Source organism: Trachemys scripta, chromosome 1 (genome assembly GCF_013100865.1).
Source record: "Trachemys scripta elegans isolate TJP31775 chromosome 1, CAS_Tse_1.0, whole genome shotgun sequence".
Classification (NCBI taxonomy): Eukaryota; Metazoa; Chordata; order Testudines; family Emydidae; genus Trachemys; species Trachemys scripta.
This window is the reverse complement of record NC_048298.1, coordinates 345,955,807-345,976,109: the sequence shown is the minus strand read 5'-3', so window position 1 is coordinate 345,976,109 and position 20,303 is coordinate 345,955,807. Positions and strand designations below refer to the sequence as shown.

Below are 20,303 nucleotides of genomic sequence, written 5' to 3'. Positions count from 1 at the left end.
GGGGGGGGACAGGGGTCATTGGAGCCCTGGAGGGGGGGGGGTGCAGCTCTGGGGGCTGCCTGCTTCGGGATAGGAGCAGACTTGGGGTGGGGGTGATTGGGAGGGATCAGATGGGAAGGTGTGACCCTGGGGTGGGTGTATTTTAGGCAGTGAGGGAAGGGAAAGGGGTAGGTGCAGGCCTGGGGGTTGTACTTGATTTGGGGGAGGGGGAGGACTCGCAGCAGCTCTGGTTTGTGGGTGCATTTGAAGGAGGAGCAGCCCTGGGTGTAGATGATGGCTGGAGCACCAGGGGAGCAGTTCCAGGCGTGATCACGCAGGGAAAGGAATAAGGCCACACTTCAGTTTTTGTTACCCAGCAAACTGTCGTGTAGCCCGGTCCTGGCCCTTCCCCCTTCTCTCAGCCTCTCATTGGATGAGTCATTTGTTTTGTAGCTGCCTTTAAAATATAAATAACCCTTTTCTGTCCAGGAAGTGTGGTTTGCTCAGAGTTTTGTGCCTAACTCTGCTCTTCTGTTTTGACTTGTAAATGTGAGCTCCGATGCCGTCCTTGTCCTCCCCACTCTTGTCGTTTGTGCATTTGGTGCATTGGCGCGTGTGTCAAATGCCCATTCTGGAGGGCAGCGGGAATCACTGAATCCCCCCCATGAAATAAACGAGATGTCACGTAGCCAAAAGAAAAGCTTCCGTGGTGTGTGTGGAAGAAGGAACCTTAGGGGTGGTTAGATCAGTGTTCTGCTGACCTTGCTCTGAACTGCGACCCTGGCGTCAAAAAGGAGACTTGTTCCTTGCTTTAGTGCGTTAAAGGGAGGTGAAAGTAAAAGCAAAGGGATGAAATTAGCCGAGGGGCAATTTCAAGGTTGCGTATCAGAGAAAGCTTCCTGGTTGTTATCAACTACTCGTCTTGTGCCAGCAACAAACATCTTGGAAGGGAGATTAAATCTCATGCTTCAAGGCTCAATCCAATGTCCAAGTATTAGAGGCGGGAATGAGACCTAATGGGGCAACAGGTGCTACACCTTCCTCTGAAGCAGCCAGCGCTAGCCACAATCTGTGACAGGGTATGGGACCAGATGGACCTTAGGACTGATTTGACCTAGCAGCCCTTACGCTCCCCGGTCAGGATTGGTGTCGTATTGTGCCAGGTGCTGTACAAATGCATAGATGCAATCCCTGCCCTGAAGAGCTGATATCCCAGGCCTTGATCTGGTAAGAAGCTCTGTTCAGATGTGCCCCTGAATCGCCATGGATACATTTTCAGGATCAGGGTCTAATTGAAGTCAGGATGCAAGAAGTGGGTCTAATAAACAGTATGGGGGTGACTCAAGGTGACTGATAAAATCCCACTATCACATAGCTAGGGAACAGCTGTATGAATCGGATTCTTGCATTTGCCCAGTTCCAAATGTTTAAACCGCAGGTTATTTTCTATATATGTATATATATTTCTATTCAAAATAACACCGTCATTTCCCAGATCCCTCCAGGTCTCCTGGCCAAGCCCTCCCCAAAGTTCAGGGACTGCCAGGTTCCCCAGAAACCGTCTCCTATTGATAGTCTCCTTGGGGAAGTGGTGGAAGCTCCACCCTTGTGACCTTTGATGGGTTGGATGGACTAGTTTTAAAGGTCCTGGGGGAATAACCCTGCCCTGGTCTCAGGGAGATAGATTGGAGGAGCGCCGTGCCTCAGTTTCCCCATCTGTACAATGGTACTGACCTCCTTTGTAAAGAGCTTTGAGATCGGCTGATGAAAAGTGCTATATAGGAGGAAGGTAATATTATTATTATTAGGGCTTTTCCTTTGCTCATGTCCATGGCTGTACAGTAACTCCTCACTGAACGTCGTCCCGGTTAACGTTGTTTCGTTGCTGATCAATTAGGGAACATGCTCGTTTCAAGTTGTGCAATGCTTCCTTATAATGTCGTTTGGCAGCCGCCTGCTTTGTCCACTGCTTGCAGGAAGAGCAGCCCGTTGGAGCGAGCTGGTGGGGGCTTGGAACCAGGGTGGACCGGCAGCCCCCCATCAGCTCCCCGTTTCCCTAAGTTCCCTGTGTGGCAGCCGCCCAGCAGGCTATCAGTTGCCGGCAGTTCAGCTGCCCCTCCCCCCACTGCCATGTGCTGCTCCTGCCCTCTGCCTTGGAGCTGCTCCCGGGAGCCTCCTGCTTGCTGTGTGGGGGGGCGGGGACAGAGGGGGGCTAATGTCAGGGTGTCCCCCTCCCCCCTGGTCCTGCACCCTGCTTACACCATCTCCACAGAGCAGTGGGGGGACACGACAGGGCTCAGGATGGAGGGAGCTTGCTGGCAGCAGCTGCTGTCTCAACTTGCTGATCTACTCAAAAAGGCAATGAACTTAGAGTAGGGTCAGCATACTTAAAGGGGCAATGCGCATCTCTCTCACACACACGCACGCACGCACACAGTGTGTGTCTCTGTCTCTCTCTGCCGTGCTGTCTCCCCTCCCTCCATTTGTGCTGCCTTGTAGAGTGTGAGGCTACATTAACAACAATGTGTTAACCCTTGAGGGTTGAGCCGAGTGCTAGTTCATCATTTAGCAGTAAGGCATTCCCTGGGAAATATCCCACCCTCTGACTCCACCACCTCAACCAAGCTTCACAATCATCATTGCTGTGGACAGTATTAAATTGTTTGTTTAAAACTTATACTCTGTGTGTGTGTGTGTGTGTGTGTGTGTGTGTGTGTGTGTGTGTGTGTGTAAAATATAGTCTTTTGTCTGGCGAAAAAAATTTCCCTGGAACCTAACCCACCCTGTTTACATTAATTCTTATGGGGAAATTGGATTCGCTTAACATGGTTTCGCTTAAAGTCGCATTTTTCTGGAACAGAACTACAATGTTAAGCGAGGAGTTACTGTATCTGCTTTATGCTTTTCCGACGGGCGTCCAATGTTTCTCACGTCCTCACCTCTGCTAAATGGCTGCTTTGGGTCAAAGGTGACTATAACCTTTCCCATTGCTAATAAGTCTTTACATTTGTACCTTTCCCCTCCAAGTGCTTTGCAGGCCCTTCAGCTGCATTTCTGATCCTGGTTTCACCCTAACTTTCTGCATCACGCTTCAGAACCAAATCAAGAGCGTGTACAGTATGTGTCAAGAAAACCATGCGCTCTAGTATCCTCTGCAAGGATGGTGAGATTGTGAGCCTTGGAAGAAGGGTCTTGGGAGAACACAGCTCTTTCCTTGACACGTGGGTTTTGAGATTGGCAGGGAATGTCTGGGTGCGCTTTCGCTTTCTGCTCCTTCTCCGAAGGGGAGGCTGTGTCAGTCTGATGCAGACTGGTCTGCTCTATACAAACACTGTATTGCTGACAACAGATGTAGGCACTGGTGAAGCACTGAAGCCTGCTCTGGTCTGCCCTTGTATCTAAATCCGGTTCAACGCTGCTTCGGCTCACCCCGCCCCCACCCCCACCCCCGCCATGCCTGTTTTCAGCAACAGGTCGTTCTTGTTGCGTAGACAAGGTTTCGTTATTATTCCTGTTTTTTGCTTTGCCCTCTGACTCTGTGCCCTGGGGGTTAGTAAGAGAGAGGGGTCGGGGGTACAGTAAATCAGGTATCCTTCACTTTGGGGATGGCACGGGGCTAAAACACAGAAAAGAGCAGGGAAAACCCACTCCTAACAACAAACGCAGCCAGAATCATAATGGGGGAAAAGCCCTCATTTATTCCCCTCTGAAACTCTTCTCCTCCAGTCTGTCTACCCTATGGGAGTTCGTTCTCTCTCTCCGTTTCTAGCTCTAGCTGGAGGAGAGACGGAAGAAGATCAGCTGCCAATCTGCCAGCCAGGGAATCGGAGGACAAAGCCTCTAGGCCTGGAGGTGCAGTTCCAGGAGGCCGATTTCCAGAGAGGAAGGATGGTGCAATGGTTAGGGAGCTAGCCTGGGACCCGGGAGCCTTGGGTTAAGTTCCCTGCTCTGCCAGAGACTCGGGCAGGTCAGTTAGGCCCAGGTCCACGAAGGTGTTCAGGCTTCTAACGACCACTGATTTCAAGTACTGTTGGGGAAATGGGCTTTAGTCCCTCCGCGCCTCACTTTCCCATGTGTAAAGCAGGACTAACAGCACTTACCCTCGCTACTGCCCCGTGGGCTAAGTACATCACAGGTTGTGAGCTGCTCAAATATTACAGTAACGGGACAGATACGATGGATCTATCCCATTGTAGTAGGACAGGGTTACAGTATAGGCCAGGACTCCTGGGTTCTCTTTCCAGCTCTTCCATTGACTTTGCCGATGTGACTCTGGACAGTCTCGTAAGTTTTTTGATGTCAGTTTCCACCTCTGTGAAATGACCGTACTTTTACAAGCGTGTGCTGCTTTTGAGTCTGACAGTCACAGGGGTGTTGTAAAACTGAACTAGTTCATGTTTGGACAGGCGGGGGAAAATGAGACACAGACTTGAAGTGACTTCCCCGAGGCCGGATTACGATTAGAACTCGGGAGTTTCTAACTCCCAATTCTCTTGGTTCATCTAGACTGGGTCACTGGTGCTGTCAGGTCTTTTGAGATCCCCCAATAAATTCTCTATAGAATTGCAAAGGATGAAGTAATACAATCCCCTTGCCGTCTCTCCCACCTTAACCTACAGTCTGATGGAGTTAAAAATGCAGGGAGAGGGATTTAAAATTCAATGCTGTCCCACATTCAGGAAGAGGGTCGCCACCTGTCTCCAGCTCTTGCTGGTCTTTCTCAGACCCTGCAGGCCAGTCTCCTGCTTCAGGTCCCAAAGTGATCCCTGCCTCGTTGGCTGAGAAGACACTTCTTATAGTGCCTCACAGTTGGGTGCGTTATAGGGGGATTGTGCTTTTCTCAGGGGCGTCCGGCATTAGTTGCTGATGGAGATGACACAAACCATTACTCTGTACACGATACAGCAACTCCTATGTTTCAAAGGGGAAAAAAAGGTCTCTCTAGGTCACGTAAATATGTTTCATGCACTGAGGTTTATTCTGCTTTAACTTAATAGTTATTCTCTTCCTTCTGTGGGGATGAATTTTTTTCTTTCGTTTTCAGTAACACTTCTCTATCCGAGACCCAAGTCAGGGAGCATGAATTTTGACATCCCCCATCAGCTTATGCAATATTGCTTTGCTGTGTAGCCTCTGGAAAGTGACTCAGAACCCAATGGGAAGTGCCCTTTTTTAACAGGCTGGTTTTCATTGTCACAGCTGAGCCCAGGTGTGACAATGCGGTTCTGGCGGAACCCAACTGAGAGTGCCAACTCAGGACAAATTGCTCAAATAGGGCAGTTACAGCCCAAGGCTGGGGTTTTTTCCACCCCTAAGGCAAACCAAACTAGCCAGACTAGGAGGACTTCGGTCTCACCCCACTGGCTAACCGCAAGTCTCCCAAGCAATCTCCTTAGACACTCCAGTTTCCCAGTACTCCCACCAGTGCCACTCGTTATGGGGACAAATGGTTATGAAAACCAATACCCCAGTAAAAGAAAAAGGTTCTCCTGATCCCAAAGGACCAAGCCCCAGACCCAGGTCAATATACGAATCAGGTCTTACCCACAAATCACGCTGTTGCCAATTCTTTAGAATCTAAAATCTAAAGGTTTATTCATAAAAGGAAAAGGATAGAGATGAGAGTTAGAATTGGTTAAATGGAATCAATTACATACAGTAATGGCAAAGTTCTTGGATCAGGCTTGCAGCAGCGATGGAATAAACTGCAGGTTCAAATCAAGTCTCTGGAATACATCCCCCGCTGGGATGGGTCCTCAGTCCTTTGTTCAAAGCTTCAGCTTGTAGCAAAGTTCCTCCAGAGGTATGAAGCAGGATTGAAGACCAGATGGAGATGGGGCATCAGCCTTATATAGTCTTTTCCAGGTGTAAGTACACCTCTTTGTCCTTACTGTGGAAAATTACAGCAAAAATGGAGTCTGGAGTCACATGGGCCAGTTCCTGCATACTTTGCTGAGTTACAAGGCGTATCTGCCTTCTCTCAATGGGTCCATTGTATCGCTGGTGGTCCTTAATGGGCCATCAAGCAGGCAAGGCAGAGCTAATCTCAGTTTGTCTGGGATGTCACCCAGAAGCATAGCATAAGTTTGCCATACAGACAGTATAGAGCCAATATTCACCATACAGACAGTATAGAGCCAATATTCATAACTTCAACTACAAAACTGATACACACATATAGACAGCATAATCATAACCAGTAAACCATAACCTTGTCCTAGACACCCCATTTGACCCCCTTTATACAAGATTTGGGTGCCACTACAGGACCTTGGTTGCAACAATGATCTATACGGTCCCGGTTTATGTCAATAACGTCACACCAGGTGATGGCTGTAATACGCAGCTTGTCTTTCCATCGGAGGTGTCTTTCCATTCCTCTCCTATGTAGATCCACAACGTCCAGGCTGCATTGTAGAATCATAGAAGATTAGGGTTGGAAGAGACCTCAGGAGGTCATCTAGTCCAGCTCCCCGCTCAGAGCAGGACCAACCCCAACTAAATCATCCCAGCCAGGGCTTTGTCAAGCCGGGCCTTAAAAACCTCTAAGGATGGAGATTCCACCACCTCCCTAGGTAACGCATTCCAGTGCTTCACCACCCTCCTAGTGAAATAGTGTTTCCTAATATCCAACCTAGACCTCCCCCACTGCAACTTGAGACCAGTGCATTACTGAGGGCACCGTGCCAGGGAGTGGCTTGGAAAGGAGTCAAACATCAGCTACTTCCCACTGGCTCACCTCTTGGAAGGCCCAAGTTGCCGTAAACGCAATGAACTCTGCTGCTCTATGCTCTGCCCTTGCTCCCTCTTTGCTCCTGGCTCCAGCTCAAGCTGTTGACTGTGCTCTATTACAGAGGTCCCCAAGGGGGGGGGGGAGCAAAGAGGAACATCGGAAGACTGGAAAAGGGCAAGTATATATATAAGAAGGGAAATAAGGACAACCTGGGGAATTACAGACCAGTCAGCTTAACTTCTGTACCCAGAAAGATACTGGAGCAAATAGTTAAGCAATAAATTTGCAAATACCTAGAAGATAAGGTGATAAATAACAGTCAACAGGGATTTGTCAAGAACAAATCGTGTCAAACCAACCTGATAGCTTTTTTTGACAGGGTAACAAGCCTTGTGGATGGGGGGAAGCAGTAGACGTGGTATATTTTGACTTTAATAAGGCTTTTGATACTGTCTCACATGACCTTCTCATAAACAAATTAGGGAAATACAACCTAGATGGAGCTACTATAAGGTGGGTGAATAACTGGTTAGAAAACCGTTTCCAGAGAGTAGTTATCAGTGGTTCACAGTCATGCTGGAAGTACATAACGAGTGGGGTCCTGCAGGGATCGGTTCTGTTCAATATCTTGATCAATGATTTAGATAATGGCATAGAGAGAACACTTATAAAGTTTGCGGACAATACCAAGCTGGGAGGGGTTGCAAATGCTTTGGAGGATAGGATTAAAATTCAAAATGATCTGGACAAACTGGAGAAATGGTCTGAAGTAAATAGGATGAAATTCAATAAGGACAAATGCAAAGTACTCTACTTAGGAAGGAACAATCAGTTGCACACATACAACATGGGAAATGACTGCCTAGGAAGGAGTACTGTGGAAAGGGATCTGGGGTCATAGTGGACCACAAGCTAAATATGAGTCAACAGTGTAACGCTGTTGCAAAAAAAGCAAACATCATTCTGGGATGTATTAGTAGGAGTGTTGTAAGCAATACACAAGAAGTAATTCTTCTGCTCTACTCTGCGCTGATTAGGCCTCAACTGGAGTATTGTGTCCAGTTCTGGGCACCATGTTTCAGGAAAGATGTGGACAAAGTGCAGAAAGTCCAGAGAAGAGCAACAAAAATGATATAAGGTCTAGAAAACATGACCTATGAGGGAAGATTGAAAAAATTGGATTTGTTCTGTCTGGAGAAGAGAAGACTGAGAGGGGACATGATCACAGTTTTCAAGTACATAAAAGGTTGTTACAAGGAGGACAGAGAAAAATTGTTCTTGTTAACAGCTCAGGGTAGGACAAGAAGCAATGGGTTTAAATTGCAGCAAGGGCGGTTTAGGTTGGACATTAGAAAAAACATCCTGTCAGGGTGGTTTAGCACTGGAATAAATTGCCTAGGGAGGTTGTGGAATCTCCGTTATTGGGGATTTTTAAGAGCAGGTTGGACAAACACCTGTCAGGGGTGGTCTAGATTATACTTAGTCCTTCCACAAGTGCCGGGGCCTGGGCTAGACGACCCCTTGAGGTCCCTTCAAATCCTATGATTCTATGATTCCAGGGTGCGTGGTGGGACCCAGGCCAGCCCCCCACAGGAGGCAGGGAGAAAGCGCCACCCAGCCCTGCCCCCAGCCACGGCCCTGCACCTGGTCCCGTCCCCCGCCCAGCTCCGCACCCAGCTGCAGGCCCAGCTGCTGGCCCCCACCACGGCCCGGCTGCAGCTCCGCTCCCAGCCCTGTTCCTACCCCTATCCTCAGCCGCTGCCGGTGGCTCCGTTCCCGGCCCCAGACCTGCCCCCAGCCTCGGCCCCCTGCCCTTGGCCTCCCTGCTCCCGACTCTGGGGCGACCCTGAAAAGTTTGGGGACCGCTGCTCTATTAGGTCTAGGACCCAGTTGCCTGAGATATGAAGCCTTTCTGATTGGCCATGGGAGTTAGAATCCGCTGACTCTTCCTGCCCTGGTGGGAAATTTTCAGCTGGTTCTGGTTGGCAGCTAGAACTTGGGACAGAGCAACAAGGATCTGGAGCTGCTGGTGGCTTCTGGCCTCCAGCAAAAATCCACAGAGGCCAGTGGAGACCAGCTGGAGGAGCCTAACTGGGTTTACTCGAACTGGCTCTGTGGGGGGAAAAGCAGGGGGGTGTTGAAACTCTTGGCTCTCATTGGAGGGCCCTTGTCCATCCTGGTTAAGATTGATGAGGCTGCGGCCACTAAATAAGATGTATTTGTGCCATCGACCTTCTACCTGCCCTTTAGGAGTGGGGAGGCTGGTTAGTGAACAGGGCTGGTTTCTGCTGGTTTGTGGTTGACTGATGGCTGGTGGTGGTGGAAGGTGTCCAGTGGTGGAACCTCAGTAAAAGCTTCTAAAATTAAGCTCTGCCCCTGCTGCAGAGAGGATGGTCTCAGGGCCAAAGCATGTCCTAGAGAAGTGCGGGGTGAACGTGGCATAGGTGTTGCGGAGACGTACTGCGGAGGGAATGCTGGGGGGCATAGATGTATATTGCACTTGGGTCTGTAAGCTCTGAGCTTTGTGGTCACCTCGGGAAGGGAAGGGAGTGCTACACCATGGACTGGCTGCCAAGAGATCTTCATAGCCAGCTCTCCTGAGCCTCAGTCTTATGGCTGATCATTCATTCGCTCCCCGGAAGGCAGATGCAATGGAAAATCATGGCTGGGAAGGGAGAGGCATCTCTCATGTAGAGCTTGACTATTAGGATCAGGACTTTGGTTACTCTGTATTTGGCAGCGGGTTGACCACTGCGGGAATGGCGTGTCCAGGTCTGGTGCCCACGTGTCAAGGAGGATGTTGATAAATTGGAGAAGGTTCAGAGAAGAGCCACGAGAATGATCGAAGGATTGGAAAACCTGCCTGATAGTGAGAGACTCAAGAAGCTCGATCTATATATCGCAACAGAAAGCAGGTTAAGGGGTGACTTGATCACAGTCTATAAGTAGCTACATGGGGGACAGGAATTTGATAACAGAGGGCTCTTCAGTCTAGCAGATGAAGGTCTAACAAGATCCAGTGGCTGGAAGTGGAAGCCAGGCAAAATTCAGACTGGAAATAAGGTTGAAATTTTTAACAGTGAGATAATCAACCATTGGAACCATTTACCAGGGGTTGTGGTGAATTCACTGGCCATTTTAAAATCAAGATTGGAGTATTTCTAAGAGATCTGCTCTGGTTCAAAACCAGAGTAAGGCCTGTGTTATGCAGGAGGTCCGAGCAGATGCCCCCTGCAATCCCATCTGGCTTTATGATCTCTGATGGTGTTCAGTGGGGAGCTGATGCAGTGGCTGGGGTGATGCATTCCCTTCTACTGGTGTGGGTCAGAAAAGCAAAGCAGTCACATTAAAGCCATAACCAGGTTTAACCCACAGATGTCACTCACAGGGTTCTAGTCACGTCTCCCTGATCAGTGTAGACAGGAAAGCCTTCTCCCCTTTGTAACCATGTTAAGCACAGCACATAGCATGTTTTTATACCACTTGTTCCTAGCACAGTGTCAGTGCTTGGAGACAGGGCCTTAAACTAACACACACACACACACACACTTTGGAGAAGACTTAAAAACACAGTCTGTTCTTCATGTCAGCCCCTGGCTTCACTAATGTGTGATTTCAATCAATGGGGTGCACTTTTATCAGGCCCATGCAATTGGTGGGTTTTGGTAAAGTGAGTGGTATTTAGTGCTGTTGGAAAACACCCTGGACACCTAGAAGATCTGTTTAGCTAGAGAACTAGTACAGCCCAAACCACTTGGGCTACTCCCACTCCTCTGTCACTGTCCTTATTGTCTGTATTTACCGTAGGTCTAGGTTTGGCGTCGTGGATCAGGACCCCATTGTGCCAGGCGCTGTACAAACATGGAACAAAAAGACCATCTGTGACGGAGCAGGGAGCGGGGCAGATTGGACCTGGGAATGTTGCAAGGGGGTTGCATTGGGGATGGGGGACTTCCCTTGAAGGAAGCTACCTGAGCTGTAACCTGAGCCAGGAGGGGGGTTGGGAGAAATAACACCTTCTGCCCAGGAGACTGAACAAAGGAGAGGAGGAGCTGGTGGGAGGGGGAAGAGAGGAGCTGCGGGAGGAGTTTTGGTTTGGTTTCAGTTTGGGCTGGATGGTGCAACGCAGGGAACCCCAAGCTGGGGGCTAAGCTCCCTAAACCCCCCAGAAGGACTTGATTGAGGGGTTCTGGTTGTACCTACATGCTCTGCTTGGGACTGTGTTCCTGTCATCTAATAAACCTTCTGTTTTACTGGCTGGCTGAGAGTCACGGTGAATCTCAGGAAGAGAAGGGTGCAGGGCCTTGACTCCCCCACACTCCGTGACACCATCCCTACCTCAAAGAGTTTGCAGTTGTGGTATCAGATAAGAGACAACAGATGGGTGCCAGAAAATGAGCCAGTGCTGGTCAGCGTGACGGGCGGTGGTGGGATCAGGCCAGCAGCATGGCAAAGGGGAGTTTTGAGAAGAGATCGCAAGGCAAACCATGAGCCGGCTTTGTGGACCTTTCCGGCGAGCTCCTCCCCAGCGTGTGGGGCAGTAGGGGAGAAAGCACGAAGGTGCTTGTTTCGAAATGTAACAAGTGTCTGAGGCCGGCTGACATCATGGGCTGATGGGAGGCAGGGGTCGATGACTCAGTAGCATCTGAGAGATGCTGGGTGGGGATAGGCTGGGAAGGGCCTTGAAAATGAAGACAAGTAGCTTGGTTCATGGGGCTGAGACGGCAGAGCCAGTGGATGGGCATAGTGTGCCTCACCCTCACCTGGTGGCATCACCTCTCTGGCTCAGAGGTTAGTACAAGTCCCATGGTCCATTCGGCCATTGGCACCTTTGCTGAGACTGCCGGCAGGTGGGCAGAGGTGGCATGTCGTGTCACTTGGCTGGAAGTAACAACGTGCCAATGGGAAAAGATGTGCACGGGGAAGATTTGTATTTGATCCACCATCCCATAAAGAATTCGATACGTTTACCAAAGCACTGGAGCAGTGATGGACACTTCAAAGGAACCCAACCAGCTTTGGGAGGAGACACCACACTGCACGCACACCCCTCCCCCGCCCACGACACAGCTGATAAATGAAGCACGCCTCCAATTTAATCTCTAGGAATTTGGTAATAGCAGCCAACATGAGTGTAGCATGACGATACCAAACCAGGATCTGCTGGGTGTAAACCCCAAGGGGAGAGAGGAATGACCTTGGGCGATGTAACATACAGCTGCTGTGTTCCACCGCAGAGGTGGTTGCATTTCAGCATGATTGACACAGTCCCAGAACGGATGTGTGATGGGTTCCCCCCCGGGTGCCACCTGGAACTGGGGTACCACTGAGCCCCATGACCCAGAACAAGGAGTAATGGTCTCAAGTTGTAATGGGGGAGGTTTAGGTTGGATATTAGGAAAAACTATTTCACTAGGAGGGTGGTGAAGCACTGGAATGGGTTACCTAGGGAGGTGGTGGAATCTCCTTCCTTAGAGATTTTTAAGGCCTGGCTTGACAAAGCCCTGGCTGGGATGATTTAGTTGGGGTTGGTCCTGCTTTGACCAGGGGGTTGGACTAGATGATCCCCTGAGGTTCCTTCCAACCCTGATATTCTATGACCCACCAGCGTGGGCTCCCTCTCCCACTGCACTGCTGTGACAAGCTACAAAGCCCTTCACCAGCATACATACAGGTAGGGGCACACTCAGATGCAGTTACAAGCAGAATCTCTGACCAGCCCCTGCATTGGTAAGGATACTCCCAGCTCCTCAGACACATGCCCCCTCTGGAGTATAAACCCCAAATTATACCATCTTGGGCTGCACAGGGAACCATGAAGCATAAGCTCATAAAATTTGCCCCCTCCCTCAATGAGGAGAGGAATATGCAACAGCCTTTTGCCCCCGAGTTATGATTCCCACACACTTCACTCCAACTCACTGGTTTAGATAAAGCAAAAACAAGTTTATTAACTACAAAAGATAGATTTTAAGTGATTATAAGGGCTAGCAAACAGATCAAAGCAGATTACGTAGCAAATAAACGAAAACTAAGCTTAAGTTACTAAATAGATTGGATGTGAAGAGCAGATTCTCACCCTAGGAGATGATACAAGCAGGCTGCAGATTCTTAAGGGGCAAACTGCACTTGTTTTGCAGCTTGGAATCCCCAGGTGTTCCATAAAATCTCTTTAGCCTGGGTCCAGCACTTCCCCCAGTTCAGTCTTTGTTTCTCAGGTGCTTCCAGGAGTCGTCTTGTGTGGGGAGTGAAGAACCCCAGATGATGTCGCTTCCTGCCTTATATGCTTTTGCATCTGGCAGGAGCCCTTTGTTCCCAAAGCTTGGTTCCCAGACCAGCTTCTGGAAAAATACTGACATCCCAAGATGGAGTCTAGAGACATGGTCTCATCACATGTCCTTGTAGAATCATAGCAGCCATTCCAGGTGGGAGATATGCCTCTCCTAAGGCCTATTGTCTTTTCCTAATGACTCATTGCCCTGAATAGGCCCTTCCCAACCAACTATTAGACTGAGGGCATCTTGTCCAGTGGGCGTTACGCAAGTGTAACTACATTTGAAATACAGATACGTAGTTAATATTCAGAACTTCAGATACAAAAATGATACATGCCTACAGATAGAATAATCACATTCTGCAAAGCATACATTTTCCAATGACACCTCACATGACTTATCTTGCATACAATACATCATCATTATGTCATAATCACATCATAATATCACTGTGAAGAATGTGGGGTGCAGTGTCAGAGGATGCATGGTGTGTAATCTCCTTTGGAATGAAAGGCACCAAAGAAACGGGGAGGTTGAACTTGTTCTCATTCCGGCTTCCTTGGGGTTTAGCTGAAATTTCTGTTTGTGTGCACCCAGTAGGGTAAAATAATTGGATTCCGCCTGATGATGCTGTCATGTTTGCATCTTAACAGGATGATGCCCATAATATAAACCAAGACCTCTTAATCACTGTCTCCATCCGATAGACCTTTGATGGTCAGGAAGATCCGACCTATTTTGTGATAGTTGGTGACTCTGGGTCTCGATGTTTGTAGAAAACTCTGGGGGCAACTTCCCTTCATCCCAGCGATGCCCATGATCTCCAAGCACCTCACCTCTTGTGTATTTAGACTCTCTTGCTGCAGAGAGAACAGGGCTCTTAGCTCAGCGGTAACTCGGGGCAGAGGAGAAGCCAATGTCTGCTCTGCAGTCCTTCCTTGTGATGGGGGTGGATCTCAATGTAGCCATTGGTGGGTGGATGGTCACCATCTTAGTTCTCTCCTTGCGTGGTCCTCTCCATCTGCTCAGGCCTGAGGGTACCTGTGCTGGTCAGTGCCTCTCTCCAGCCTTAGTGACAAGTTATGTCATTCCTCAGACCAGTGTTGGGCTAGGCCTGGTTCCCCGGGGTGCCACTCATTTTTCTCTGCAATACTGATCACGTGGTGCCACTGATCTCATGATGGGCCAATGCCAAGCCAGGGCAAAGGGTCGGGGTTAGGTCGCTCAGGCTCAGTGCCTGTGCGTGCCTTAGCGGCCTAGGTCTCTGGTTTGAAACATAGTTCAAATCTCAGCCCTTGTTCTTCCCGGGCCAGCTCTCCTGAATTTATTGTGCAGCTCTAAACAGCCACGGTCTTTTCATAGCTGTGTGGGCGCGAGATCCCACCAGACTTCTGATCTGGATGGGGGCGTTATTCCTTCACAGTTGCTCTTAGGGGTCAGCGGGTGAGAATGGTGACGTCCGGGCCGTGTGGAGCGACTGCCGCCGGACGTCAGCCCCCGAAGAAATCATTCCAAAGCTTTGAGCGCGAGGGCCTTTTTGGGGTGAACCGGGCGTGGCTGCATTGGGAGATTCCATGTCTTGGGAACTGGCTGGCTTAGCCGCAGTCTTTTGTTTGGATTTTGCTGCCTCGTTATATTTTGCAAACGAGAAACAAAGCCCAACGTTCCAGGTCTTTTGTGCAACCCGGAAACGCAATGATTCAGCCCTTTCAATCCCTCTGCTCATTTCAAGTTCTGGCACCAAGCCCCCACCCCCCAGGGAAAGCTTCCAACCCACCTCCCACGCACCCACAGGCCCGGCTGTCCCCCCAATGCCGTTAGGCCCCTGCCTTGTCACCCAGGTCTTTTCTGCAGAGCATTGAAAACTGTCTCTAGAAGCATCATTCAGTCAGGGACTGGCTAGTGGCTGTGGGTCCGGCAGGGTTACCATATTTTGAGTGTCCAAAAGGAGGACACTCCACAGGGCCCCGGCCCCAACTCCACCTCTTCCCCAAAGTCTCCGCCCCAACTCCGCCCCCTCCTCTGCTTCCCGCGAACATTTGATTCGCGGGAAGCCTGAAGCAGGCAGCAGGTAAGCGGGGGGGTGGGGGGATGGAGGGAGGAGGCGCGGCCCAGTCTGCCACCCCTCCACCCCAACCGAGCGGCACCCCCGGCGCCCAGCCCAGCACCCCTGGCGCCCTGCCCGGCCCCGGCCCCCGGCCCGCCCCCCGGCCCAGCACCCAGCGGCGCCGGCCCCTCCCTATTTTCCCGGACGTGTTCGGCTTTTTGGGATTTCCCCCCGGACGGGGATTTGACGTCCAAAAAGCTGGACGTGTTCGGGAAAATCCGGACGTATGGTAACCCTAAGGTCCGGGGATCCGATGTGTCCCCAGTGCCTTAAGAACTCGACAGCACCTCCGGGCAGGTGCAGCCTGCGGGAGAACTGGAACCTTGAGCTCCAGGAGGGCGACCTGCCAGAGATGCTCGTCGTCTCCTGGCCTGTCATTTTTGAGAGGGGCGGTGCTCCCCCAGCAGTGCTCAGCACCTCTGCAAATCAGGCCGTCGGCCTCACCTTCCTCTCGTTCCCCAGCCGCTTGGCACTGCTTGGAACTCAGCTAGCCTGGAGGAGCAGCGCCGTGTGATTTCTTAGTGGAGAAGGTGAGCTGGTAACGGAAGATGATAGGAAGGCAGAGCTGCTCCGTGCCTGCCTTGCTTCACAAAAAAATAACGCGACTGGCCGACTAGCGAGGTTACCATAGACAATAAAGGGGAAGGGATGCAGATGTGAAGAACACGTCAGATCTTCTGACTAATTTGAATGACTTCAAGTCAGCAGGGCCAGATGCGATTCACCCCAGGGTGCTGACGGAATTAGCTGAAGAAATCTTGGAGCCACTGGCAGTAATATTTGCAAACTCATGGATGACGGGAGAGGTCCCGGAAGACCGGAGAAAGGCTAACGTAGTGCCCATCTTTTAAAAGGAGGAACCAGGAAACTATAGACCAGTCAGCCTGACTTTGATACCTAGGAAGCTACTAGTGCAATGTATAAAACATTCAATGTGCGAATACCTGGAGGATGAAGGGGTGATCACTAGCAGCCAGCATGGATTTACTAAGAACAAAGCATGCCAAACCAGCTCAATTTCCTTCTTTGGTTTGGTGGATGGGGGAATGCGGTGGACATAATATACCTGGCCTTTAGCAAGGTTTTTGACATGACATGCTGATAGATAAGCTAGAGAAATGCAGGCTCAGTAGAACTACCATTAAGTGGATACAAACCGTGAGTAACTCTTAATGAAGGATGTCGGAGTGGAGGGAGGTCTCAAGTAGGGTTCCATTGGGCTCTGTTCTGGGCTCGGTGGAAAATGCTCAGATACTATGGGGGTGGGCCTGGGGTAAGATCATAGACGGCTCAAACCACACTGGGTGAAGAGGGAAGCCGCGCTTTGGGCCAGCCGTGTTATCAGCTGGTCGCAAACTCAGTTAAAAGCCATAGCACGGGCAGGGCCATATACAGCACAGGATAGCATCACTGTAACGCCGTGAGTCTTGCTCGCAAGCACGGGGGAGATCTGAGCAGGACTGGATTGTCAGGTCATATTTTATGCTCTATGAACATCCCCCGCAAACCCATCCTGATGGAGCCCAAAGTACCGCATGAGCTTTATGTGTACGACAACGCTGAAATGCAGCCGCTTCTGGGGTGGAGCGTGGTAGCCAGCATGCTGGACAGCAGTGACAGGAGGGGGAAACTTGCTTAAGAAGTCCAGAGTAAACCTTCTGTGAACCGTGCCCTAGGGTCTGTGGCATCCACAGCAGGCCGACCGGATGTGGGCTTTTAAGATCTCTGCAATATCCCCCCCCGGAAAGCGGCAGGGGACTCGGATTAGAACTTGCCTCAGCAGGAAGAAGCGTTGGCTGGATTTGAGGTTATGGTTGAAACCCAAGGGTCAGAGCTATAAACCGTCGCTGTGTCTGGGCATGTGTGGCAGCCACGGAGTGTGAGTGAGTGCATTTGCACCCGTGACCCGCTTGGAGCGGGTCTGGATGAAACACCTGTGCGCTTTGCACGGCGGATGGAGCTGCACCACCAGCAGAGTGAGGAGGGGCGCTCACCCCCAGCATGCTGGGGCAGGCAGGGCCATCGGCGAGAGGACACAGACTGGCACTGCCATGGGACCCAGAGGGCAGGGGAGCATGAGAGCCAGGGGCCAGCGGTGTAGGAGGGGAAAGCCCTGCCCTGCCCTGCCCTGCAGGAAATCTGGATTGGGGCCGGGCTGAGACTGCAGCACGAGGGCCGAAGAGGAAACGCTGTGGAACAAAGAGCTGCCCGGAGCAGAGCCAGCCGCATTTGAAAGCAGCCAGCTCGCTCCCAGCTGATCCGGTTCCCGGTGGAGTCGAGAGGAGCCGGGGCAGGCTGTGGGGCAGGGCACCCAGGGTTTTCTGCCTAAGGCTCCAGCCCCACGCCAGGCACAGACTGAGAGACGCGCGTCGGCTGTCAGCAGAAACTGCTCCGTTGGGTGCTAGAGGGTGCTGTGCTGCTGGGGGTGCTACCCACCTCTGCGCATCGACCCCCCCCCGGGCGCATGCCACAAGAGCAGGGGAGCCTGGCTAGTTACCTTCTGCTACCTCCGATTCCCCTGTCAGCGGCATTTGGCATTGGGATTTTTCTTCCCTTCTTATCCTAAACTCTAGCTGTGCTTTTATCAAACAGCTGCCACATTCCACACCAGAGGTGGCTGCCTTGTGGTAATGGGGGAAATGATTCCCATGCTAATGCATGCAGGGCTTGCTTATTTCACAGGGGAGCTGAAGATTAATTAGCTCATGCTTGTGAAAGGGCTTGGAAGGTGGGTAAAGCTAAGTGTCATTTCTTGGGTGGGGTATTTTCAAGCAGAGTGGTCCCTCCTTTCACTGGAGGATGCAGGGGCTGATGTGTGACTATCCCTGCACCCACGGGAGATCCTCCTGCCAGACTTCCTCTCCCAGCACCCACAACTGGCTCACGCGCCTTCGACTGATCGCAAGGGCGGTTCATCGTCTAATGCGTTCTGGCGCTTTGCTATCAAAGGCCACGTTCTCGGCTCCACCCAGCCTCCACTGAGGACAGCTGAGATGGGAGCTCGCTGATCCTGGGGCCCGTTCTGTGCCCAGGGCCTGCTCGAAAGTGCACTGACCCCTACGGCCATCTACCAGCATGCTGCAGCCCCGCCTGCCTGCCTGCCGCGGCTTGGCCTCTCTGCTTGCAGCTTCTGTGGAGGCTGGTGAGTAGGGTCCAGCTGTGTCACCTCTGGTCTCCCCTAGAGCTGCTGTCCGGCCTCTTTGCAGCACTAGACCAGAGCAGAGAAGGCTGGGCTGCAGCCCACAATCGGGTCCCGAAAGCTTAAGAGCCATGCCAACTCTTCAGAGAGGCTAAGGAATGAATCCTCCACCCCCCTTTGATGCAGGCAACCTTGGCTCTGTTTTAGAGAAGGGGGCCAGAGAGCTGAAGGCCCAGCTCCATAAAGTGATGTAAGAGCTCAGTGGTTTGTGAACTCACCCAGGAGGTGGGAGACCCCCCCCGGTTCAAGTCCTACCTCTGGCTGATCGTGAGAAGGGATGTGAGCTGGGATAATAGGCAGCAGGTTTAAAACAAACAAAAGGCAGAATTTCTTCACACGACGCACAGTCAACCTGTGGAACTCCTTGCCAGAGGATGTTGTGAAGGCCAAGACCATAACTGGGTTCAAAAAAGAACTAGATAAACTCATGGCGGCTAGGTCCATCAATGGCTATTAGCCAGGATGGGCAGGGATGGTGTCCCTAGACTCTGTTTGCCAGAAGCTGGGAATGAGCAACAGAGGATGAGTCACTTGATGATTCCCTGTTCTGTTCATTCCTTCTGGGGCACCTGGCACTGGCCACTGTCGGAAGACAGGATACTGGGCTAGATGGACCTTTAGTCTGACCCAGTAGGGTCATTCTTACGTTCTTATGGACCTACCACCCCTCAGGTGACTGCCCTCACCACTAGGCTGTAGAGTCATTCTCATTCCTTTCTGCCTGAATTAATATTTAATCATTAAAATGGAACAACTGTGTACGTCCCATAGTACACTGGTCGGGGCACTCACTGGAGAGGAGGTAGATCCCTGTTCGAATCCTTTTTCCCATGGGATCAGGTTTGCCATCTTTGCCAGTCCAGGGAACTGCTAATCTGGTATTTCTGACAACGAGGTCTACTGGATAGAACCCTGGACTGGGACTCAGGAGACCTGGGTCTTTTCATGGCTCTTCTGCCGAGTGACCTTGGGCAAATCACTTCCCCTCTCTTGCCTCAGTTTCCCCATCTGTAAACTAAGGGTAATAATACTTGTGTCCTTTGAGACCTACGGCTAAATGGAGCTAAGTCCTCTCGTTTGTGTGTATGCATGTGTAAAAATAGCTTGTAACATCGGACCCACCACGTCTTACTCACCTGGCTTTAATTTTAAGGCAGCATTTAGAGTACTGGACTCCTTGGTGTGTTTTGCTGTTTTGGTGACATGTTTAAAATCTCGCCCACCGTTTCCTGCAATCTCCCTTGGTCGGATTGTCAGAGCTTCAGCCCCCCAGAGCTTGTTGGACAAACTGTTTTCTCAAAGCCCGGTAGATTTCATTCTTTTCCCTCTAATCAGATTCCCCAGCAAGAAACTTACGAAGGAGGACAGGAGTACTTGTGGCACCTTAGAGACTAACAAATTTATTTGAGCATAAGCTTTCGTGGGCTACAGCCCACTTCTTCGGATGCATAGAATGGAACAGATAGTGAGGAGATATATATACATACAGAGAACATGAAAAGGTGGAAGTTGACATACCAATTCTTCTAAGAGGCTAATTAATTAAGATGAGCTATTATCAGCAGGAGAAAAAAAACTTTTGTAGTGATAATCAAGATGGCCTGAGGCGTGGGACTTCTGTCGGTGTAGTTAGGGCCACGCAGTGTCCTGGAGACACTTACTTACACTGGCGGTTGGCTAAAATTCTTGTCAATTTCACGGCTGTGACTTGACAAGAAAGGCTGGTAGGTTCCCTGCTGTGAACCCTGTGCCTGGCTGGCAGCTCCGGCCACCTGCTGGGAACCAGGCTACTTCCCGGCTCCCAGTTCCCAGCCGGGCCGCTGCCTGGGCTCCCCACTCTGAGCCCGGGGAACGGAGCTCCCAGAGCTGTCGGAGTGCCGCTGCTCTGCAGAGACAATAGCAGTGTGAAAGTTACGCACATGTGAAAAATCGGGACGGAGGTGGGGGGTAATAGGAGCCTATATAAGAAAAAGACCCCAAAATCAGGACTGTCTCTATAAAATTGGGACA

General features: G+C 50.9%; 1 protein-coding gene across 1 annotated transcript in view; it reads left to right on the top strand.

The window, feature by feature from the left end:
- Positions 1-20,303, top strand: part of ATG16L2 (autophagy related 16 like 2) — a 56,336-nt gene that overhangs the window by 408 nt on the left and 35,625 nt on the right. The window lies entirely within an intron of this gene.